The 26014-nt window shown below is 37.3% G+C and overlaps 1 protein-coding gene across 1 annotated transcript in view; it reads right to left on the bottom strand.

Annotated features, from left to right (window-relative positions):
• Positions 1 to 25171, bottom strand: part of LOC131439549 (pantothenate kinase 3) — a 69148-nt gene extending 43977 nt beyond the window's left edge. Inside the window, exon 1 of the mRNA XM_058610701.1 lies at positions 24432 to 25171. The gene's annotated coding sequence lies outside the window, so the exon portion shown is untranslated. The remainder of the gene's footprint in view (positions 1 to 24431) is intronic.
• Positions 25172 to 26014: the final 843 nt, after the last annotated feature.

Raw genomic sequence — 26014 nt, 5'->3', positions numbered from 1 at the left:
CGGAAAAATTATTGCTTTTCCTATTAGAAGTTAGTACAGCTGTCAATTGTGGAGGTAATGGAAAGTTCCAAAATTTATTAATTCTTGGTTGGTTTGACGTAAAGTCTCAATAACTCAGTTCAGTTTCGCTGAATGAAAACATATATTGATGAAGCCAAATGAATGAGAAACTCACAGAAAAGATGATTTTTTGGAATAGGATACGCTCAGAGGCAGGACTCGAACCTGCGTTCTTCTGCAATCCGTGCATACGCGTTTTACATTTTACTAGCGATAAGACTAGTGTTTGTTGTCTGATGAACACAGAAAACGTTTGGATATAGGGTACCGGTCGATTTGCGTAGCGGCTAAGCTTTGGATCATTGTTCGATGTACGCTTACCAACTCGGTGCTCTTGCTGTCTATCACAGGTGCTCTTTCGTGTCTATCACAGCTCAGGGTGGCATAAATGGTAAAACGCGTATGCACGGATTGCATAAGAACGCAGGTTCGAGGCGTATCTTTTTTTTTAACATCTTTTTGGTGAGCTTTAGTACTAAAAATTAGTCGTTTTATATAATATTATGATCACAGATGAGTAGTGCTTTGAACACACAATCTTTCTGGATCAGTACAAGATGTATTCATAGTCCTTGTTGATAACAAACATTAGAACACCACCTTAAAGAAAAATACACAAATTGAACAGAGTAGCTTCATGACTTTGTTGGCTTGAAAAAAACTTTTTGTGATAGCCCTGCTATTTTTTAGAACAGCTCAAAATCATATATCTTAAACTCAGTAGACAGTGATCAACAGATTCAACATTATTCATTAATAGACGTATACATAAACAAATAGTTCATGAAAACCAAACCGAATATAAGTACACAATACGTTACTGAAAAATACCTGAGCGATACTTTCATTTCGAACAGCACTGTATAAGTCGATAGTATACATCAAAACGGTGCAACAGTATACATTCAGTTGTCTTCAATCATCCGAGATCTAATTGCATGTATTTATGATTCAATTTGATCTCTTATGGTTCAATTTGAACTGTTCTGCACTGATGAATCGAAGAAAATCGTGATAACAATTTGTTTATTTACAAATCCTTGCATCATATTCGTTTACATTCGTGTATTGTCATGATCACCTAGATGTTCAAACAAAATCGATTGTTTGCGTGCTCATCAATTCTCGCAATCAATAGTCGTCGATAGGTCGCCGGTATCAGGACCACCTAGTATTGATACACCACTAGAACTGACAGTGGCGGTTGAAGCTGATTGTGCACCATTCAGAAACGCCATTTAAGATCTCCAGTGTGTACAGACTCGCCCTGGTCAGTCAAAGCGACCTGGTCAGTCAGAGCTTGTAATGAAATGAATATGACGTATCTAAAATGAAAGGTGACCTTCGGATTGCCACATTGCGGTGCACCACCAAAGCAGCTCATACGGCACACATTTCCGCTTGAATGCTTCTTCAACATGCAATTACTTCACGATGCAGTGAATCAAAACAAAAGCCACACAAAAAATATTAAGCGCGAAACAATTTTCTATCGAGTTCGCCGCTTGTATGTGTTGTGTGCCCGTAGGAGAAAATGAGTAACATTTCTCGGTGCCATACGCTTCGGTTACCAAACCCACCCATACCATAGAGTAGTACCATTGCGAAGCTACATCGTTGGCTGAACTTTTGGGCCGAACCAAAGACAGCTCACACGCGGAAACTGGAGGATTTGTGTAACCTTGCATGTTCTTGGCAAAATTACTGCTACTTCGTGCCGTTGGAACTGTGCCACAACAAATTTCTTTCTGAGTGAAAAGTGTTACTGATACAACAGTGGCAGCAGTTACTCACGGCTCCTAAATACCACCGTATTTAGGAGCCGTGAGTAATAAAATGAAAACAAAAAGTGCCAGATCACGGTGATAACTGAATCACTTTTGTTTCAGCAATTTAAATCTTGCGATCATTCACCTTTGTTTTCAGATTGGGGAAACCGGATCGGATGTTTGAAAATTTGAAAGTGAACTGAATAAGCTGCACATTTGACAAATGTTTCAAATTGTGTTTATTCTTATTGTTCGATAACAATTACATTTCACATTTCGACTATCGAACATCAAATGGTTAAAATAGGCCCAATGTGAAAAACATCACAGAGCAAACGTGTTTCCAGTTCAATTCCAATTCCTGGTTACTCACATAAGTCTACGAATGCCCATTTGAATGGCTTACTGCGAAAGTGTGTTGTAATGGAAGAAATGCATTCTATGATGATTGAGGAAGAATGAGAGTCAAGTTACGTGCAAAATTGTGTATAAACTAGAAATTTTTGCGTCACTGGGTCAAAATATACTGAAACTTCATGACAATCAAAAACCGGTAATAATTCGGTAGGTTCGACTGTAAGGTGATAATTCATAGAAATTATTACTACATCCCAACTAATTAGTAGAAAGACATACAACAGAATGAACCATTCCCCGGAATGCCTTCTCCCAGAGGAAGTGAAAACCTAGAAACTGTTTTCTTAAAATGGAAAATAATACAGAAACAACAAAGGAACAGATATTTTACCAGAAAAGCATCTACCAGAATCAAACGCGTATAAAGGGGGGGGGGGTTAGTTTATGGATTCAAACCCAAACATAGCTTCTTTAAATTGGGAATCTGTTTTCGCATATAGTATTGTTGTACTTCATTATAATTGAAGAAATCTTCGCATTCCAAAAAATGGGTCTTTATTCATTCAATTCAAAGTACAAAGTGAAAATTATATATTCCTGTTTCTACCTTGTTGCTACCGTTGCTAGGGTTAGCTAGGGTAACTATAAGAGTTGTCTCAACAAACAGCGAATGTCGTCACTTGCTATGTTAGTGATCAACATTCCTCATTCGTTAATTCCAGAATACCAGAAACGGTTCAAGTCTTGATGGCACCTGGATCATACGTTTCGGTCGGCTTGTACTTGATTCCTGATTAGTATCCGACTGAACAATCGGATGTAGCTGCTGAGGTGTTTCATTCAGATTGGAACCAGAAGCTCCTAAATCAGGCTGAACTGAATCATCGGGATTTGGTTCGTCTTTGTATTCAGGATTTTCTTCAGGTTCTTGAGGCACTGGAATCGGGGTAATTTGCAATCCAAACTCATCGACGAAAATGTTGAGTGACGAATTTTTTTGAGATTCGTCTTCTTGCTCACTATGGCGATGCTTAATTTGATTTGTATGTGATCTGATGAGTTTCCTTCTCCCATGCCAGTCATTCGGAAGAACATTAAAGTCTACTTCGCCGATAGCTTCAATTGTAGAAAAAAATATGTTGTTGGGTTAAGTACATCAAGGGATACTCGCGATGAAGTTCTGCCCATTCTTGTACGGGGTAAATTTTGAAAAGGCGCCTCATAGTAAAGTAAGTCGTATTCACGACAAAAACCTAGTTAAGGAGTAAGATCCATATTATAAATTCCATTTCTATAAACTACTATATTGCTATGTGTAAACTATGCCTATGCTAAGTGAAAAATTGCTATCTCAATAATATTCATAATTACTACTGTTCTGTTTATAGTGAGAAGACCGCAAATGCAGATCTGAGCCAAAAAATTTCTCTTGTCACGTGCTACTTGTTAATAAAAAACCTTCTTAATGCACCTAGTGGTGTGATAATGCCATTCTCTTTCTTCGAAACAGTCTCATGAAAATTGTTTTTATCTTGTTATTAAATAATTTCTGACACTAATGTGGGCTCATTTTTTGACATGAATTAATTCACATTGATTCGAGTAGTTCACAAAAGCATGCTTCAGTGTTTATGTCACATACTCGGCATCATTTCTCAAACCAAGCGCTTGACATTTGCATTGCCTATTTATATGAGATGAGTGATGCTAATCTAAAAACCTTTATCTGTATATACAATACTGTGGTATTCTTTTCAAAATGTTTCTCTTCGATTTTTGAAAGAAACCAAGAGATTGTTTGTGCATAGTATAACATAAAGAATGAAAAAGTTCTTTGATCGGTTAGGTAATCCATTAGAAAACGAAGTGGGTTCACTATTATATGCACTTCCGGCACCGGAATCCGAGAACCAATATAATCGAAGTCGATTGGTACGGCCACCAACTAACATGACGTACAAACTCTACTAGTTTTTATTCAAATATACGAAGGTTTAAATTTTTATTAAATCCGAAAATATGCAGTAATTTTTGGTAGGGCCATAAGTCCTACCCTTTCATTTGACCCTAAAATTGGAAATATCGGTTCTACAAACTCCGAGAAAAGTGAGTGAGATCCACTTTTGAGCATATGACTATTTTCTCCCGTCGTTAATCGAAAATCGGGAATCAGGATATTGGTTTGTTTAGCTCCCTACTGATAATGGCTTTCATTTTCATAGATCTTGATTGATTATCGGCATAATTTTCATAGATCTTGATTGTTTATCGGTTACGTCACTTATACCATAATATCTCCGGAACCGGAAATCACAACCATTTGATCTTCGAACTTGATCAATGGCCCGATAGTAGCTTTTAAACGAGCCTAAGTTTGTTAAAATCGGTTTAGCCATCCCTGAGAAAATTGAACGGTAAAAATATCTCCGAAAAGTGCATACACACACAGACATTTTCCTATCTCGTCAAACTGAGTCGAATGGTATACACTAAAGCCTTTTTTATGCGTTTTTTTATGCGACTTTTTTATGCGAAGTTTCAGAGTTATGCGGTTTTTTTATACGGGTGAATTTATGTTGTTGAACGATAATTCTAGAAAAAATTCGTGAAAATGATGATTTTTAGATTCTGATCAGTGTTTGGTCATATTTTAACGTAACAAACCGGAATTTTTGCGTCGATATGTGCCAATGGATGAACAGCAACTGGTGAACATCGTCCAAATCGCCCGAAAGCACAACAATCGACTGGAGAGGTTATGGCCTCGGTATTTTGGGATATGCGTGGTGTAATATTTATCGACTGTCTTGAGAAAGGAAATTTTGTTTTATCAATTCAACGCACCGCGTCACAAGTCAATCGAAGCAATGGTAAAACTATATGAAATTAATTTCGAATTGCTCCCACATCCACCGTATTCGTCAGATTTGGCTCCCAATGACTACTGGCTGTTCGCATACCTGAAAAATGCTCGCCGGTAAGACATTTCGCACGAATAAAGAGGTTATCGCTGAAACTGAGGCCTATTTTGAGGCAATTGATAAATCGTTCTACAAAAGTGGTATTGAATTGTTAGAGCGGCACTGAATGATTGCGCTGCTCTTGATGGAGATTACGTCGATGAATAAAGTTAATTTTGAACCAAAAAAATCGTGTTCTCTTTGTTAGGTCCGGAACTTTCCAGCTCATGTGTTATGTCACATATTTAAAAAAAAATGTAAACAGCACCCAATCTCACTTCCTCGAATTTGATATTTCATTTTACGATTTCTGCATTAATATAATTTAAACATACAGCGGAAAGTCACTTATACATTAATGATGGAGTTTTAATCCAATTTTTACATGTATGTTAGTATTTGATTCATGAGAAAAGTTAAAAACTGCAAAATCTGAAAATTGTCACCATTGCTTAGTTCTAAGCTCGTAGCTTAGCAGCGCAGAAATCACAAAACGATTGGCTGGATTGGTTGATAAAGATTATGAAAAACTTTAGTGCCGCTGTACTTAAATACAAAGTTAAAGCTGACGTCAAATCAACAAATGATAACAATAAATCCAATTCTTTTAATTAATCTTCTTCCTATCTCCTACCAGAGGAATCAAACTGAAGTTGTTTTTCCAAATTTAAATTTAATTAAATTATGTCAATTTTTAACATTCCGTATAAATGAATCTTCGATACCTCTCACGATCCTTCGCATTTTTAGAATTCGTTCGAATAACAGTTTCCGTCTATTGATTCTAAAATGTTGACAACGATCTACAGTTCCTGGACATTTATTCCCTTTTTTAGTTTCGACTTACTCTTGTTATATTAAATAAATACCATGCGGCTTTCCATATATACGATTTTACACAGTCCGAACATAATATGTCAAACACACAAAATATATAAAACAAAACATTAAAATTAAGATTATTAATACTGATATGTCTACGATAATCCATGGTGCTATCAATAACTATACTTAAATCAACAGAAACATATTCGAAAATTTGAAGTCAATAACTATATAGAACTCTACCATTTCTTATCGAGTTCAGTCGTTTACGAGATCGATTGTTTTGGATTTAAAATGCCAAATCTTTTCGATAATCTCATACTCCTTCGTGTAAAGACGAACGAATCTCAATGATTCGAATCAAGAACCATAACACGAAACATGGTCGATTCGATAAAATTTAAATCGCCACCCCTGATAAAAAAGGTTAGTTATTTATTATTTAAGGATCATAACAAGTTACTCAGTGTCTTATGAAAGTCAAATACTACAAATGGTGAAAAAACGATTAAAACAAAGTCTGGGACTCTGGGTACTACATTCCGACGCGAAACTTGACCTTCTGTGTCAACAGACTTCGCAGCCTACTAATAAATGGACAGGACTATTGAAACGATTGCAACATCAAATAAACTAGAACATTTTCGCAATTTCATTCCAAAGCTGAGCATTACAAATATCCATATTGCAAAGTCGATGGTAGATAACGAAAAGCCAGTGGGAACCACTACCTCAAACCATCGTGACTAATTTTCAAATCATTAAGACTTTTAGGTTATTTCTCGTCTACTTAAACTGCGTATGAGCTGTCCATCAAATCATACTGACAAATGTAGGGGTTTATCTGAATTAACACAGTTTCAAGGTTCGAAACAAAGTCCGCCACTATCTGACAGAGTCAAGAGTTTTTTTTTTCTCACGGGAGATAACGTAAGTTGATATCGACCACGAATTGGTGTTGTGATTCTCAGCATTATCAATTTTGACACGTTGTCCGACTGTAGCTTGGCCAACAAATAGGTATAAAGCGTAGTAATTTGTTGCCGAATTTGAATATATAAATGAAATAAATAATTTGATATTAATTTGTTCAACAGTTCAAATAGTTTTTCAACAAACAATATACAAGAAAAAATGATCGATTTGCGATAAACTTAGATTTCTCTGAATTGACATCTCCTTGAATTTGCTGGGGACAAAGACATCATATAAACACGATATCTAGCTCTCTCATTTCCCGAACACATCATTGGCAACATACGAGGTCTGTTCAAAAAGTTCCCGGAATTTTTTAATTGCGCGCGTCTGGAGAGTCCGGTGGTCAAAATTTTTTTTTTATTGTGTTGGTACATATGATGAAATTTTCAGCTGTATTCATTGTTTACATTCTGTCTTATAGCGGCTGGTGTAGACGTGTTTTTTGGAGCTCGGCGATTTTTGTTAGTTTAAACCAGGGTTTCCCAAACTATTTTGGGTCATGGACCCCTTTACTAAAATTAACTCAGGCCTCAGACCCCCCTCAACAAATTCCTTTGAAAATTCAATTTCTTGCTTTTTTAATATTGATGTAAAATATTTACCAATTTCTGCGGATGGTCAAATAAACACAACTTTTATAGCGTGATATTTTAAATAACAACTTATATCAAACAATCAGGAGTCGATTTCTAGAACTCGTCGACCCCCATAGTCAGTTTTCGTTTACGTCGACCCCCACAAAAAGGATATCGACCCCAAGGGGTCTATATCGACCACTTTGGGAACCCCTGGTTTAAACAATGGAAGAATTGAAGAGTCAAAAAATTTGTATTAAATTTTGCGTGAAAAATGAAATAAAGTGTAACCAAGTGTGCGAAATGTTACAGAGAGCCTACGGTGAGTCTGCTATGAAAAAAACAAGTGTTTACGAGTGGTATAAGCGTTTCCAAGATGGCCGCGAAGACGTTGAAGACGACGAACGCTCCGGTCGACCCAGCACGTCAATAATCGATGAAAATGTGGGAAAAGTGGAAAAAAATGATTATGGATGATCGCCGAATTACTATTAGAGAAGTTGCTGATGAAGTTGGCATATCAGTTGGCTCATGCCATCATATTTTTTCAAATGTTTTGGGCATGAAACGAGTGGCAGCAAAATTCGTTCCAAAACTGCTGAATTTTTTGGCTAAAAACAAGACTTTAATCATGCCCCAACCTCCTTATTAACCAGATATCGCTCCGTGTGATTTTTTCCTGTTCCCAAAGTTGAAGAGACCCATGAAAGGACAGCGTTTTTCATCGATTGAAGAGATAAAGGCAGAATCGCTGAGAGTGCTACAGAGCATTACAAAAAGTGACTATCAGCGCTGGCATAAGTGTATTATATCTAGGGGGGATTACTTTGAAGGGGACCATATAGATGTAGACGAATAAATAAATATTTTTTTAGAAAAATGAGAATTCCGGGTACTTTTTGAACAGACCTCGTACTTTTTTGTGAGCATGGCGCCCTTAGGCGAGTCCACATCGAATCTTGTACATACAAGTAGTTGAGAGAAATGTCAAATTCGTGCGCGCAAAAAGATATTAATACAAACTGTATCGGATGAATCATTACAAACAAACAACGAAACAAATAGATGATGAAAAGTTAGATGAACGTGGATCGCTAGTTTCGCCGACGAGCCATCGTCGGAATCACCGAGCACTGCGGGGAGAGGCGAAGAGAGCTGCTCTCTCACATTGACTTATAATATTTTGACAAAGACACAGTTTTTACGTTCACTTCAAGCAAAGACATCATATTAACAAGATATCCAGCTTTCACATTTCCCGAACAAATCATTGGCAACATCCTTTTTTTGCGAGCATGTCGCCCTCAGGTGAGTCCGCATCGAATCTCATACATAGAAGTAGGGGAGAGAAATGTCAAATTCGTGCGCGCCAAAATAGCAGGGCTGCGCACCCATACAATTGACATGATATGTTGAATGTGATGCCTTGCGATGGCGTTGCTGAACTGAAGATTGATGTCGCTCCAAGCTGACAGGGTCTGCTTCAAGGTTGTTGCGAAAAAAAAGAATCATAACGTCTGCGTAGCGGTTTGTGTTGAACTGCTAGGTGGCAGCAGAGATGCCAGGAAAAAATTTCTAATATCTTCGGGCGGGGTTGACAAAGTCTGTGAATCCAAAAAAAAAGTGTCTACGGGATTTCATTTCTCTATAAACTATGACGCACAAAACTGACTTGGCGAGCAAAAAAAAAAACAACGCGGCGAATTGAAAAGTCTGTAAATTGGACGAAAATCTGCGACAAAATCTGCAACAAAAAATGTCTGCAGCACTTCCTAAGAAATCTGCAGATTCGAACAGTTCGACATACACTGTTTTGCACAAAGGAGTCGGAAGATAAACGTAAAGAAAATAAAGAATGAATTATATATATATATATATATATATATATATATATATATATATATATATATATATATATATATATATATATATATATATATATATATATATATATATATATATATATATATATATATATATATATATATATATATGTATATATACATATATATATATATATATATATATATATATATATATATATATATATATATATATATATATATATATATATATATTTTTTTTTTTTATTCCGAAGCTTTCGGTAACTTTGGGACCGCTCATAAACCACGTAGACCCAACATTTGAAACTGATGAAGTGGACGATGTACCGCAAGTAGCTCTGAACAGCACCCAGGAGTAAAACAGATAAACAATTTGCATATATTATACAAAATCAGCCGTTCTAATGGCTCTAAATGTTATCTAAAGAACTTTAAAGATAACTTCTTTGCAAATCAAAGGTAAAAATCATCAGTTTAGTGCAAATCTAGAATAATTTGATAAGCTTTGTGCACTTTCCGCTACACGAAATTCGCACCAAACGAGCGCAAATAAAGCTAGCATTTGGCTGCATCGCATTCGCGAAAAATGTCCCGAACAGTGTTGAATATCGTAGAGAATGCTACGATTTGACCCTTCTGAAAAACTGAAATGAAACCCGTACAGAATCTTGATAGCTTCCTTCACTCAAATGTTGAGATGTATGAAATATCGAATTATATGAGCGATTGTACGACTTGTGTTATGATTATATTGATGTAACGATTTCTTCTATATCAAGGACACATAACCGCTTTCAATATGTTTACATTTCGTCTTTGACTAATCAGTGAAAAGCAGTTCAAATTGAAAAACTAGGCAGTTCAATTTGAACCAGTAAGCAGACGTAACGTTTCTGCTATTTACAGAACATTGATTTTAATTTGCAACGAAGTGCAATGTCCAGAAAAAGTCGAAAACGTTTTTTCGTTCGGCACATCTGCAAATTTTATAGTATCTGTAGATATTCGTTCGACGATAAGAAAGATAAAAAAAATCCGAATGGCGACATATTGAGTATCGTCCAGGGCTGGGTTGAAAAAAGTTGTGTTCCCGTTCACTCTCTGAACATAAAGCTTGCTTCAGATAGAATTGGAACAAAGACAATTGCCTGTATTTCAGTTACTTATTATGGAATTCAAGATATTTTTTTATACAAATGTCGCGTTTTTTCATACTTTTAGGAAAAAATACGGATAAAATTATCCGTCACGGTTTTTCCTGTAACACGGCTCATTAGGCGGCGCACACCTTCTTCATCCTTCGTTTTTACTATCTTATCCCACCAGGTCGTCATCTGATTGATGTCTTTGACAACCTTTCCCTTTGCCTTGAGTCTCCTCTTCATGATCGCCCAGTATTTCTCAATAGGGCGGACCTGGGGGCAGTTGGACGGGTTAAGGTTTTTGAGCTTGAGCTTGAGCGACCACCCCTGGTTGCAACTCCGTTACTGATCGGGATTAGCTGAAATTGTACAGGGAGTTCCTAGATGATTCAACCTGGGACTGGTAAATCATCCTTCAATGTACATCTTCTGGTAATCCCAGAACTCATTGATCAGTACCGGCGCCGGCCAGGCCCGAACGTAGATCGTCTAAGGAATGGGAAGGGATGTTAGTCCAACACTTGTTGTTACTAGAGGCCGTCTATACTACTGCGCACTCCACAAGTGTCACGGGAGAAGAATATTTGTTAGTAAAAATTTCAGTATTGGTATTATTCGCGCGCGACTCAGTATGTTCCGGTTTCAAGATGCTCGGATGCACCACTAAACTCACTTACTTCCCGAGTGAACGTTTCAACAATATCCTATATTGAAGTCCCGGAAAGTCTTGATTCACAGCTTTTATTCGAAGAAACTGAAGAAACATTTGAAATACTATCGCGTAAAGAATAAAAACTTCCCTATTTTTTATAAATGAAATTACGTAATATTAAATAAACGAGTGAATAGGATTTAGACAAAATAGATGATTCATTGCATTGACATATTCTAAACAGTTGGACGGGTTAAGGTTTGTCTGAACAAACTGGACCCCTTTCTCTGCATACCATTCTTGAACGACTTTGCTGTAATGACAGCTTGAAAAATCTGGCCAAAACATTACGGGATGGTCGTGGAATCGAATGAACGGCTAAATCGTTTTTGAAGACACTCTTTTTGGTATAGTTCCGATGTCATTGTCATATTTGTAATGAAAACTTTCGTTTTTTTTGCCACAGCTGCAAATGCCCTGCTAAACCATAAATTTTCTTGCAAATTTGTAGGCAAAAACAAATTTAAATTTGGCTGGAACATCCCCCCGACATCAGAAGACACCCGTCGAACTTGGTCAGCACCTGGTCATATAGTTTCCGAGCACAAATTTTGACCACACTATTCTGTTTTATGGGTCGATTTGGCTGTTTGCTAGCTCGATACGACTTGATTCCTTCCCAGAGTCGAGTTCTCCTCACGGTACTATGGGCAGCACCGAATTTTCTGACCAAATCACGGTCCGACAGATTTGGATTTTCCAAATAACTGTGCACAATTTTTTCCCTTCTTTCGGCTTCCATGTTGATTGTTTACAAAGTACAGTCGATTTGCGGAATGTCAAAAATCATACGTGAAGATGACAAAATTCCCGACACGTGGGCGCCAAGAACTTCCAAATCTGTCCACCAGGAGCGCCACAATATGAACAAAAGTTTGTTCCAATTCTAAATTAAGCAAGCTTTATTTAAATGTGAACGAGAAAAAAAGATTTTTTCTAGTTGTTTCTATTGAAAATAAAATATTAAAAACATATCTCTGTGTAACACCTAACAAAATTTTAAAGCAATGATACGTGTCGATTGGTTCGGTGGGATCGTGGAAATTTATTTTCAAAATCAGTGTTCAATTAAAACTGTTTATACCGCTAAATTGTCTATAGTGATGAGGCGCATTTTTGATTGACTGGATATGTCAACAAGCAAAATTGCCGTATTTGAAGCGAAGATAATCCACACGCCATTCAAGAATTACTGATACATGCCGATAAATGTATTGTTTGGTTCGATCCATGGGCTGGTGAAATCATCGGTCCTTATTTCTTTAAAAATGAGGAAAGACGACGCATTACCGTGAATGGAAATCGATACAACACCATAATCAATGAGTTTTTGTTGCCAAATCTTCAAGATATGGATGTGGACGAAATGTGGTTTCAACAAGATGGTGCCACTTGTCATACTGCGGCCGAAACAATCTACTTATTGAAAGAACATTTCAATGACAACATTATTTCGAGAAATGGACCGGTGAATTGGGCTTCACTTTCGTGATTTGACGCCACTCGATTAACTTTTGTGGGAATTAAGTGAAGTCATTGGTTTATGTGGATAAACCAGCTACAATTGATGCTATGGAAAGCAATATTCAATGTGTCATTGCTTAAATTCGCCCTCAGATGCTTTAAAAAGTGGTCGCAACTTAGACCTCCAGAATGTCCTTTATGGGAAATATTCGTGGCGGCCAAATGCCCGAAATCATATTTAAATGTTAAATACCAAGAAATTATCTACCAAATATAAAAAAGTTTGGTAATTTCATGTGTTTAATATGTGTTTCATTTAAATTTCAAATCAGCAAGCTCTTAAAAACACCCTTTATTAAAGCAATAAATTATAAATAGATTTTTCATAGAGTAGCTACAATTCAAGCAATTCTGTGAAGCCAAAACATTTTCCAGATGTTAAGAGCTATTCAACACTGACTGAAAGTTGTATGGTAATTCTGGCCTCGTGTGATAGTGATGCCATAATTCAAAGAGCGTTCCTTTTTTATTGTTAATTTCAATTCCTTTCATTTTTTGCTCCTTGATCCCCACTAATTGAGAAATTTTATATAACCATGGCAGTGGAAAATCACACTCTACTCTGATACACCAAATCAATGCATGTTTCCGCGTGGAATTGCCCTCCAAACCTTTGTAACAGGACCTAGAGGTCACACGAGCCAGCACCGAAGCGGCACGAACTGCGCACTTACAGGAAGCAACACTTTGAAATTTTAATTCTGCAACTTACTACATACCACTTCAATGTTAAGTCAGTGTAGCTCAGTACGCTTTCGTCGAGTACCCAACCTCAATCGATTGTGAACTTTTGACGGGGTCAAGTCAACGGTGGCAAAGAGTTTCAAAAAACCTCTGCAATTTCGAAAATCGCACGCCTAACGGACCATCCGTATCTTTGCAAAACATTACCGTCGCTATCGGAACTATGACTATGGAGGTGAAGGTGAAGGTGATTGCGATTGCGATACAAACAAGAGTGAAGAAAGCACTCTTAGGAAACTACCCTTACCGTTGCTATGGGTTACTGTTACGCAATAAACCAAGACGCTAAGTCTAAGCGACACTGATGATGACACGCGGGATTTTCGAACACGGTAAAACGTTCGCTCATGTATCACAGCGCCACTAATGGCGAGCTCATGGAGAGAAGAGCAATTCACTAAACGCACGTTGACGGGTTCACGGTAAAATTAGACTGAACAATTTTCTCGCTCGATCATGATTTTCATCATCACTTCTCAGTTACGGCTTTTTTGCTTCCGACCGAGATCACCGATAAGCCACAAATCGCAGTGTCGCAGCGTAACTACAACTACTGAACAGTCTTCGACGACGACGACGACGACGACAACGACTGCATCGAACTGCACTAGTTAGATTGCACTTGAAAAAAATCCAGTTTATGACCACACGCGTTCGGAACGGAAGACTTCCTATCTAACATTAGCACCTCAGCTCAATGTCTTGCTAGCCGTAATCAACACCGCCCCGTTGTCGAAAACATGCCACGCGTAAACTTTTAACCTCCGGACAGATAACCCAATAATCCACCCGTTTCAAACAACTCCCAAAGTGAGACTGCAAAATTGTTCAGCCGATGGCAGCACCCAGCTGTTGAAAGGAAATCGTTTCGCGATTTGCGAGTCTCTCCTTAGGTGCCGTGGTCAGTGTGTTACCTACGGCATGTAACACCTGCACAGACTTAGCTAACTTCGCTTCGGCGCCACCGATTACGACCGATTGCACACTGACATTTGCGAGTTGAGCTTTGACCAATCAACCACTGGAAGAGTGTGCGTAACAATGTTTGTGTGTATGTGTGTGTGTGTGCGAATGCGCTTTGTTGTTTGGATTATTACTCCGCACAAGCATATTTATTTACGACAACGAGACCAAAAAAAATTAGGTGGTCGAACTTGAGAGTAAACGGCAAAGACTACCTCAACACTACAAGTGCCTGCTGGAAAACCGCCATCGACGATTGCGGGTCTACTACGGATGTGGACGCACTGCCGTTTGTGTGTGCGTGTTCTGCATCAATTTGTCGAAACTTATTTTTGTAAATATATGTTATAGAATATCGTTTACGTGAATTTTCATTCATGAGTTTTGTAAGAGTTGAGTAACAATGGTAAAGCTAAATCACAAATTATGTTGCGCCTGTCAGTGTTCAACCGAAAATGTGAGCATTTTTTGTTGCAAACTTACTAGGAATAAGTTGGCGCAACAAAATTTGGTTATTTTGGTATGGAATCGTTGAAGTCAAACGCAGTTCCTATGAAATAAGAAAGAAGCTTGTAGTTTTTGCAACCTCGTGTTATGGTGTGGCAAAACGAACAACACGTTGCACCCGGAATGACCCATGTGACCAGTGCGGTAAAATTTCATTTTCAACCGAATAATATAAGATGAAAATGAAATTTATGGCCACTGACCGTCAGCATATCCTTTCTAATTCATTTGACTTATGCTGCCAATTCCAAGTGAAGCTCCCAGCATTCATCGTCAGTTGAATAATCGTACCTAGTCATTCGAAGTTTCGCTTACTCAGTTTCAAGTGCCAAGTAGTCTAGCTGCTTCATAGTCTTCGCTCCTGGTAGTAAGCAATTTCGATCGAATAGAATTATAAATGGAGTAAAGTGTTAAAAATGAAAACTTAAGGAGGAAACAATTAATTTATGTGTATTCTGTGATTGATATTTCAGCTATCTGATTAGTCTTTCATCTATTATCTTGAACCAATTCGAATGTTTACATGAACCTCATTTGAAGGCCGCTCTCACACTATTGAAAGAGATATTTTGTTACTTCAAGAAATCAACTGACGGTGGTTAAACTGAGCCTCGATTGAAGAGAAACGAGTGATGACTGAATGCTGCCCGTTCGGGCCGTCAGCAAACATTGTGTGTGTCAGGGAGTGAAGTTTACTGCATTAGAGAGATCGTCAATGTGTTCCACATTCAGTTTCAATTGATTTGAATGAAGTTTTACAGCACTGCATGTGACACATTTCGCGCCAAATCGTTGGCAGCACCTTTTCGGATTACAACGAAACTTTCTGCCGTAGGATATCTTGAGGATGTCAGTTATCTCACGCAATTTTGATTTACGTGTTTCAAAGCCGATTTGTTGTGGATTTTTATCTTTCTCGATTGAATTGTCATTGTCAGGAGATGAATTGTTACTTTTTTTATTGTTCAATTTTCTCAGAGACGGCTAAATCGATTTCAACAACTCGACTTGTTTGAAAGCTACTACTAGATCATTTAACAGGTTCGAAGCTCAAATGGCTGTCACTTCTGGTTCCGGAGGTTTAATGATATAAATGACGTAACAGACAAAACGCGTTGTTTTTTGTCGTGAATACGACTTACTTTACTATGGGGCGCCTTTTCAAAAGAACTTCATCGTGAATATCTCGACTTGTATTAATGGCAGAAACATAATTCTTTCACTATTTCATCAATAATATGATCAGGAATTTAGGATAATATTTTGAACAGTGTGAGATAACCACAAACAACTCAAAAATAAGGTTTCCTCAAAATTTGAGAACAACGCGGAAAACTCTTTACTTTCGCTTGGGTTTTTCGCTCAAGGACGACGATTTTGAGGTAGTCAGTAGGGTTTGATAAAATATCGATTTCAACTCCACCAAACTTTTCCTGTTCCTTTTGGGTCCCATAAGCACCATGCAAAATTTTAGCTCGATCGGAGAAACTATATTTTTGCGCCCGAGGTTTAAAGTTTGTATGGGATTTAGCATGGAGAAGTTCCCTTTTTACAAAAAAATCGGCTGGAGGTCAACCTATGAACTCTAAAAATCAGTGCATATGTTATTTTCGTAGGAAATTCAACGAGGAAGAAAACTTTAGAAGACCGCAAAACAATCCGACGGTTGTAGAAAAAGTTATTAAAGGAAAACCGGCACAAGGTTCGGACAGTGGCTCATTCCTTAAACCATCTAGCACCACTGCTGCTGCTAGTGGTGGTAATATGATTTTGTTTTCTTTTATTATTCCATAACGATTGATTTGAGTTGTTTGATGTCTTCACAAAAGTTTCTCAGCGTGTTATGAGAATTTTTTTAAAGTAAGAAGCCAGGCTCGAAAATTCCCTGTAAAGACACAAAAATGTCTAACTTTTTAAATTGAAGAAATTGGGTTTTGGAATCTTCTACAATATTTTAGATAAGCTCAAATCCAATAACTTTGCCGAAGATATAAACCAGGGTGGCAAGTGAATTGCCGATTTCAATTTCCCGGTTTTCCCGGCGCGAGACATAAAATTCCCGGTTTTCAGAACAGGCTCAAATCGCCTATGTTCAGTATTTTTTTGAATATTTCTAGAAATCCCATATCCAAAAGAACATCGAGAGTTGAGAAATAAAGTATTTTTTGAGTATCTCGATTTAGAAATAGGAAATATTCATTTTGCCAAGTGCACATAACAATGGGAAGAAGTCGTTCTTGGTTTTCTCATATAGATAACGACGTTTAAAAACCTCATCCACAATTTGTCCAAATATTCATTTTTAGAACCAACAGTATGGGAAGGTGGGACAGTCAGAGGGACTCACATAGAATGAGCATTTATCATAAATATACATATTTCGGTTTGTTCATTGAATATTCACGATATAATTTAACATTGCTGTTATTTTTCTCATTTATTTATTTGGTCGTGAAATCCAAACAAACCAGATTTTGTAATTAGCACACAGATAATATAAGAACGAGATCTTACAAAATAAGAGTTTTTCAATTATTCTTCATTTGCTAGAGTTTAATTTTAACGTCTGATCATTGGTATACCTTTTAGTTGAATATTTGCTCAAAATTGAAAATCGATAATTGCTCTCTTCAATAATTCTCTTAAGCCTTCACCCCAAAATCGATTATTGTTAGTATTTTCTAGGTAGCCAGAAATACCATCAGTCATTTGAGAGCCAAATAATTAGGAATTTAATTTAAAGCCTTATAACTAAAATTGAACCTGTTATTATACGAACTATTCAGTCTTTTGTAATACTACCACTAAATAAGTGTTGTTAAGGCTTTCTGCAAAATCAGTAGTTCTTAAGATTCTTAGGATTCGAACTATGAGTGTATTCTAGAGATGGGAAATCCGTTCATTACAAAGAATCGCTCAAAACACAATAGTTCTACCGAAAGAATTAGTTCTATTGAACCGTTCTTTCGTTCTTCTTTTTTAGACATCATTTATTTTATCTCGGTTTTAACCTTTTTGGTCTCGTTCTCATGAAACTTTGTATGTTTCTTCGAAAATAATATGAGAATAATAATCATTCTCTTTTTATGCGTTATCAAAGGTCACGAATGTGTGTAACTTCTACCAGATTCCTCAAACCAGCAAAACGAACCAGCAATTCCGAAAAACGCAACTAACTTGTATACATCCTCGAAGAACTCGAATACTTTCATTTCTATATACAGAACTATCATTCTTAGATTAAGAACTCAAATTCACTCACTCTTGAGGAGAAATAACTCGTTGAACTGTTCGTGAACGGATTGCCCATCTCTAGTGTATTCCCATACTATATAAGCCTAGTATGGTCTAAAAAAGTATACCTAAGGTTAAAAATGAACAAGAAACAATTCTCCTCCCGATTCCATCTAACAACATAAACGATATTCTTTCAAAATTGAATTTTGGCAAAACAGAACAAAATGCTTCTAAAATTTATAAAATGGACTCTTCCCTCTGGAAAAACAACAACAATCTCTGCCTCTAGTGACTGAGATGATCTAAGTTTGATTCTTCGTCGATATCAACACCCGCATTCTTGTGAATCCTACTATGAAATCCATAGGTAATGATGTTTAATATAAATTAAACATTAAACATTCACTGAACAAATCAAACCATCTTCTGAACCTTTCTCAGGTTTTCACAAACTTTCAGTAACCAATTTCAGCTCTCAAAGAAGGAAATCAAATACTCATTGCAAACGGTGGACAGGGTCAAATTCGACAACTTTTTAAATTTTGTGAATCCTATTGAAACCAATACTAAGATTACAACACAAGTATTGTCTCAAGATGACATTACTGAGACAAATTATGATGAAATTAGGACAATCATTAGCCCACTCAAAAACATGAAGGTTCCTAAGAATTTTTCATAAGTTTATTAAACATGTTAGCTTATATTTCTTTGCAATCATATTATGCAAACTTATTCTGAACTTTAATAGAAATCCAGCAAAAACATCCGCTCGATGTGCTGTTGTTGATAACAACTAAGAAATGATTTCTGATAGATTAAAAATTGCTGCCAAATCCTTACAATTGTTGAACGAAACATGGGATGTTGGCCCCATCTCCAATGGATTGTGTACCATAAAACCTGTGTGGGACAATACGATGTTTCAAAACTTTTACTGAACTTCTGACTTAAACATAAAATGGAGTATTGCTCGAACTTTGCATTTGTTTAATCAGGAAAATCATGATTTACTAAGATTAGGGCAAGTAAATTTTTTTTCCGGATTTGCACTCAAATTCCCGACTTTTTCCCGTTTTTTCCCGGTGAAACGAAATTCCCGACTTTTTCCCGGTTTTCCCGATTTTCCCGGTCACTTGCCACCCTGATAAACTCTTCTAATCTTCATTCTCTGCTGAGTAAGTATCGTGAAGATATCAAACAACTCGGATCAATCGTTATAGCACATTAAAAGGAAGTCACTTCATTTTACTTTCACTAGCAGCAGTGGTGCTAGATATATTAAAGAATGAGCCATTGTTTGGGCCTTGTGCCGGTTTTTCTTTAATAACTTTTTTTTACAAATATCGGATTGTTTTGAAGTCTTCGAAGTTTTTCTTCCTCGTTAAATTTCCTACAAAAATGACATACGCACTGATTTTTAGAGTTCATAGGTTGATCTCTAACCGATTTTTTTGTAAAATGTGAATTTCTCCATACTAAATCCCATACAAACTTTAAACCTCGGGCGCGAAAATATAGTTTCTTCGATCGAGCTAAAATTTTGCATAGTGCTTATGGGACCCAAAAGTAACAGTAAAAGTTTGGTGGAGCGAGAAAAAAAAACCTTTTCATCTTTTTCCCATACAACCTTGTCCCACCCTAGTAGTCAGGCACATATCATCAACTGAACGTTATAAAAGCGGAACCGTGGTCGAAAATCGATCAGTCATTCTGTGTTTTGTTTTCAATGAGTACACAGTTAAACCTTTGATACATACGAGTGAATTGGAGAGGATGTCGCGACCGATTGTGAGAGAGACAGTTCGGGACGGTCCGTGAAGCGGAAGAAAACTACAAGTTCCAGAGAATCATCTGTCAGCCATGTGTCAGTGGCTACAATGAACACTTACGCTTCACTGGATATTGATACCAATTTGGATAATATGGATAATGCTACTTGAAAAACAGTGACCAGGAAAATCAAGCTTCCACCGTTGATGGTTGCCAATGCAGATTATCTCTCATTGCGGAAGGCTCTACATTCATTGAATGTCGCACCAACATTCAAGTTATGCAGCTTTGGGACCAAGCTGCTTTGCAACTCACAGCACGAGTATGATCTGGTAATAAAACATCTCCAGGAAACGAAAGCTGAATTTTTCACTCATGACAAGCCGAGTGAAAAACCATACAAAGTTGTGCTGAGAGGACTTCCGTTAGTCAGCGAAGAGTCACTGACGGACACCTTATCAAAACTTTAAAAACCGGTTCTGGCAATTCATCGAATGAAACGTCGAGAAGAGGGTAAACGCACGTTCAGAGACGCAAAGCAAAGTCCTGGCATTACATCCCTTTTGTGGAATTTGGCCTTTCTGTTTCAACAGACTTCGCAGCCGATTCTTAGTGTACAGAATCATTGCATGACTAGTACTATGGATCCTACTGACACTAAGAATCCTTCCAGGTCGGGGCTCGAACATACGACAACTGGCTTGTAAGACCAACGCCCTATGCATTGAACCACCAACCCGGGACAAAAAAAATCAAGACCCGGGACAGAGACGCATTGTACCTAATTCATTTCAAGAGAGGTACGACCACATTGAAGCAGCTTAAGGAACTGAAGACCATCGATCATGTCATCGTGAAATGGGAACCCTACCGCAACAAACGTACTACATGAAATGTCTACACTTCGGACATATTGCTCGAAATTGCCACATGATTAGCCATTGCAACCGCTGCGGATCGAATCATGCTACCAACGAGAGCGCAATAGAAGAAGAATCTACCCCCCGCTGTGCAAACTGTGCCGGGCACCACGAAGCAACCGAACGAGCTTGCCCCAAACGTGCTGAGTTCCTAAAAATAAGGACAAAAGCTAACCGTCGAAGAAGAAGGTTCCACCTGTACCGCCTGCACCGCCATTGGACCCAGTGAATATCCTCAGGCTGAATAATCTACCGGATCCAATCCTCCCGCCACCTGGTTTCAAAACTACTGATGATGGCCCAACTGTAAACTGTACTCCACTATTTACTTCTGTGGAGTTGATGAAAATTTTCGTAGACATGAGCTCTGCGCTCCGTGGTTGCAAGACGAAAATGGAGCAGATTCAAGTGCTCGGCTCGTTTATTATCCAATACGGTGTGTGAAACATTAAAAGTGATGAATTGGAATGCCTGCTCAGTGCGTTCAAAGCAAGTTGAACGAAGATGTCCTTCTCAATACTGAACTACGTCATCATTCGCCTGGATCGAACCCAATCTAGGGGCGGTGGTGTTGCGATTTCAGTCAGTGGTACGAAATTCATCGAGTCGCTAGGAGTTGAATTGGATACGACGATCGGAAGGATAAAATTCATCGCAGCATACTGCCCTAGACAGTGCTCACCGAACCAAGGAACTCAATCACAACTAAGAAATGATCTACAGAAGCTGACAAATAAATAAATCATCGCCGGTGATATCAATGCCAGACATCAAACCTGGGGAAATTCCAGAAATAATCGAAATGGAGCAGTGCTGTCTTGTCCCGTTTGTTGGATTTTGCTGACACCAATAACACTTTTCCTGAAGAACAATTTGGGTTTAGAAGAGGTCGTTCTACTATTCACCAGTTGGTCAGAGTCAACAACACTACTTGGTAAAAATAGTAAAAAACTATCTGTCAAACAGAAGTTTCGAAGTCTTTGTTAACAACTTATCATCAGATAAGTTATGTTCCCGCTGGTGTTCCTCAAGGTAGTATCCTTGGCCCAATATTATTCAATATTTTCACGTCAGATATTCCGGCACTTCCGGGTGATGACGTACTCTCTCTGTTTGCCGATGACACCTCCCTCATCTACAAAGACCGCGTAATTCATTCATAGTAAACAAAATGCAGAGAGGAATGGATGTACTGGTTGATTATTTCAGCAGTTGGAAAATATGCATCAATGGAACTAAAATTCAAGCTGTCATATTTCCCACTTTAAATCTCGCCGACTTTTTCCACCTGAGAATAACAAAATAAAATAAATTGCTCTGAAATAGATTGGTTGAATGAGGCAGTTTATCTAGGACTAACTGAGGCAGTTTATCTAGGACTAATCAGTTTCTTTTTAGGTCACATGTGGACAAAATAGTGTTAAAATGCAACAGTTTATTGAGATCTCTCTACCCATAGATTAACAGAAAATATAAATTATCACCTCAAAACAAACTAGCTTTTTATAGGCAAATAGTTTATCCAGTCATTGAGTATGCAGTTCCAGTTCCAAGTCATTCAAAACAAATTTTTTTAAATGATTCTGAATCTTCTTCCATGGACTAGAACTTCTTATGTACCAAGGACATCATATTAACAAGATATCCAGCGCTCGCATTTCCCGAACAAATCATTGGCAACATCCTTTTTTGCGAGCATGGAGCCCTCAGGCGAGTCCGCATTGAATCTCGTACATAGAAGTAGATGAGAGAAATGTCAAATTCGTGCGCGCCAAAATAGCGTTCATACAATTGATATGATATGTTGAATCTGATGCCGTGCGATGGCGTTGCTGAACTGAAGAAACAATCGAGCAAAAATTTAAACACACACACACGATAAATTCAAAACTAAATGTTCAACTTCTGAACATGCCATTATTAGAGCACTTTACAGCTAGAGTTAGGTAAGATTAGTTTAGGTTAAGTAGATAGAAATATACAATTTCATAAATGTTGACAAAAATGGGTAAAAATTAAATATTTAAGGTAAAAAATGGATCAGGGGCTTTTATACCGATTTTACTTGAATACTCAATAAGAGCAGTTACAGTTGAGCGAGTTCCGTCTGCTAAAGACGTAGGTATTATTCTCATCAAACAGTTTGCAGTTTTGGAACTCATCAAACTCATGTTTTTCATTATTGAAATGGGGAAAACTTCAGTTTATTTTCAACATCGAGCACAATTTCCTCGTTTTTGGTAGTATTTCCAGTTGTATTCAACGTCCGTTCGAGAAATGATTTTTCGATTTGGCTAGATAGTCATTATGACGGTAATATAATACCTTCCTGCTGAAGTAGCGGATCTGGTCGGAACTACTGTGGGCCTTTGTTTGCCTTCATGACAAGCATAAACAAAAGCATTGCCAGGCAATTAATCGATTTATCAATTTTGCAAATACAATGGTAAAAACCTGTTTTAATCCACCTAGTGGTGTAATGATGCCTTTCTCATATTACTCATAAAATCATAAATATTGCTGCGGAATTCGCAAAAACAACTGTCCATTGAATAGAAATAGGAAAGTTTGGTCGGACTTAATCAAACAAACTCTACAAATCCTCTTTACCCTGCAGTTCCGGAACCGAAAGTAGTATCCATAACAAATTTAGGAATTCCGTATGAAACTGTAAGACTTTGTAAGAGGTTTGTGAAAATCGATTTGGCCATCTCGAAAAAAAAGTGAGAGATCCTTTTTGCAGTTTTAATCAATGGTTTCAATTTTTCCGAAACCGGATTCAGATGTTCGGAATAGCCGAAGTGGGTTCGATTGCCAGCAACAAATATGACCTCCTAATCGGAACAGTTTTGAGCCTAGTTAAATCTAGACTTCCTAGCTCACGCTCTATTTCGATTAAACCAATTAAACGAAATCTAACAAACGAAGCGAACCTGCATTTCTGTTACTTCTGCATATAAAAGTCAAGCTAAACAGCATGAACCAGTAGCATAAAACATGTAAACACAACTGGAATGCTATTACTGCACTACCGGCTGTAAAAACTGCATATTTATATGAGAAAGGCAAATAATTTCTTATCAAAATTTTTCTCATGTCGTGAGAGCTAGAAAGTGTTAAAATTGACTAAAACAAACCTAAGACGGCCTGAACACGCATCCAAAAGTATCATTAACTTATCTTTCGAATGTGTATTCAGGTTAGATGATCTCTTCAAATCAATAACAGCCAATCAGCAAAACCTAGACCAGGACTCTTAAGATATTAAAGAAAGAATTAGTTTAAAAACTGCTAGATCATCAAGGGATTTGCAGGTTGTTGGAACCAATAAAACTCTAAATGTATCTTGATTATAGGTTAAGGTGAGGAATTTCCAACCTTCGTTTTTCTTGCTACTCCAAACTATTTTTGGTGTCACATGACCTCTGTTAGTAAGCGCCAAAATATGTACAATGTATTACTTATTATCATACCAATCTTCATATATATTTCGAATAAAATCTTTTTGTCATCATTATTGAGCCTGATAAAAAAAACTTACCTTTCCTAACAACTTTCTTTAAATTTCCGGTTGCACTTTCCATAACGTTAAATAATATCACTTTAAAATCACTTATCACTCATTACAGTTTTGTTAACGAATATTTCCGTTCTTCCAATATGACTAATTATAAATATCAGTATTGGATGAAGCTTACTTAGTATGTCCGACATTGAATTTGTATATATTCATTTTTATTAAGCCCGTATTGCCAAACTTCTAAATTATTCAATATCGAATTTCATTATACGTTATATTAAGTTCATTCGTTGTGATCTGTGCGGAAGGGAAAACGATGCGATCATGGTGCATCAATGATTTGATATCATATCAGTTCGTACGATATTTAACTATTTAAATACTGGTAATCATAACTGAAAATTTTGTCCCAGAGTTATCGTGATAGGGCAGACATCCATCTTCTATCCATTAGACGGTTTTCATCGCCGATAAAACAATAAGTACTAAGTGTGATGGGCCGAGCCACGTTGCTGTCCACACTTTCGGAACACGATTCTAATAAAAGCTGCACTTAACTTCATAAAATCAATAGAAACACTCAATCCACACAGAACGCCACTTGCACAATAACGTGTTGCGCTTACGCGACTTTTACGTCAGATTCCGCTGCGTATGGTCATATTAGCAGTAAAACGCAACGATCTTCAAGGATTGCATTCGTTCATCACACTTCTTTTCACAAATCAACAGAACAGAAGAAATCGGATGATTTGTTTTGAAGGCCCCAAAGAGCACTTTGACAGGTTCAGAGATGCCAGGTAAAAATTTCAAATATATTCAGACAGGGTTGCAAAAGTCTGTATATCCGAAAAAAATCTGCAGTCAGTAAGAGCAAATTCAGCAGCTGCAAGATTCATATGGGTGGTCTATAATGTAAATGAAACTGAAACAAACGTATCCCCAGCAATCCAATTTAGTTTTATTTATTCGACCAGTTCTACTGTCAAATTTAAAACTGGTATACATTGCCGTTCTATTTTTTCTATATTTGAAACACAGATAAAACGCTGCTGGGGCTGGCAGTTTATTTTGTTATAATTTATAGATTTATATTTTAAAACTGACATAAATTATGCATCTAGAACTAGAACACTCCTGAATATGCCCTAAGTATTTCTTGCTGCCAGCAATTTCTCTACAAAGTATGATACGCTAAACTGACTTGGCGAGCAAAAAAAAAAGGTCGCGACAATTTAAAAAGTCTGTGAATTTTGACGAAAGTCTGCGAAAATCTCGTTTTTTAAAAGTCTGAACAACAAAAAATGTCTGCAGCGCTATGTACCAAAATTGCAGATATACAGACAAATCTGCAGATCTGGCATCTCTGAACAGGTTTGAATAGTAGGGCAGCGTTGCCAGGTCATTTTTCCAAAAATCTGTATTCGGCGCAACGGCGCAAAAATCTATCTGTATCATACGGGATTCTGCGTAACATAAGTACCAGTAAAATGTCACCAAAGCTCATTTTAACGCTCAAAAAAAAAGGTTCCACAGTCTATCAAAGCTAAAAACGAAAATCGGTATTTATCTGTACGATCCGTGAATAAATGGTATTTTGGGAG

This window comes from Malaya genurostris, chromosome 3 (assembly GCF_030247185.1).
Source record: "Malaya genurostris strain Urasoe2022 chromosome 3, Malgen_1.1, whole genome shotgun sequence".
NCBI classification, from domain to species: Eukaryota; Metazoa; Arthropoda; class Insecta; order Diptera; family Culicidae; genus Malaya; species Malaya genurostris.
Note: the sequence above shows the minus strand (reverse complement) of the source record. Positions and strands in the feature narration are given on the sequence as shown.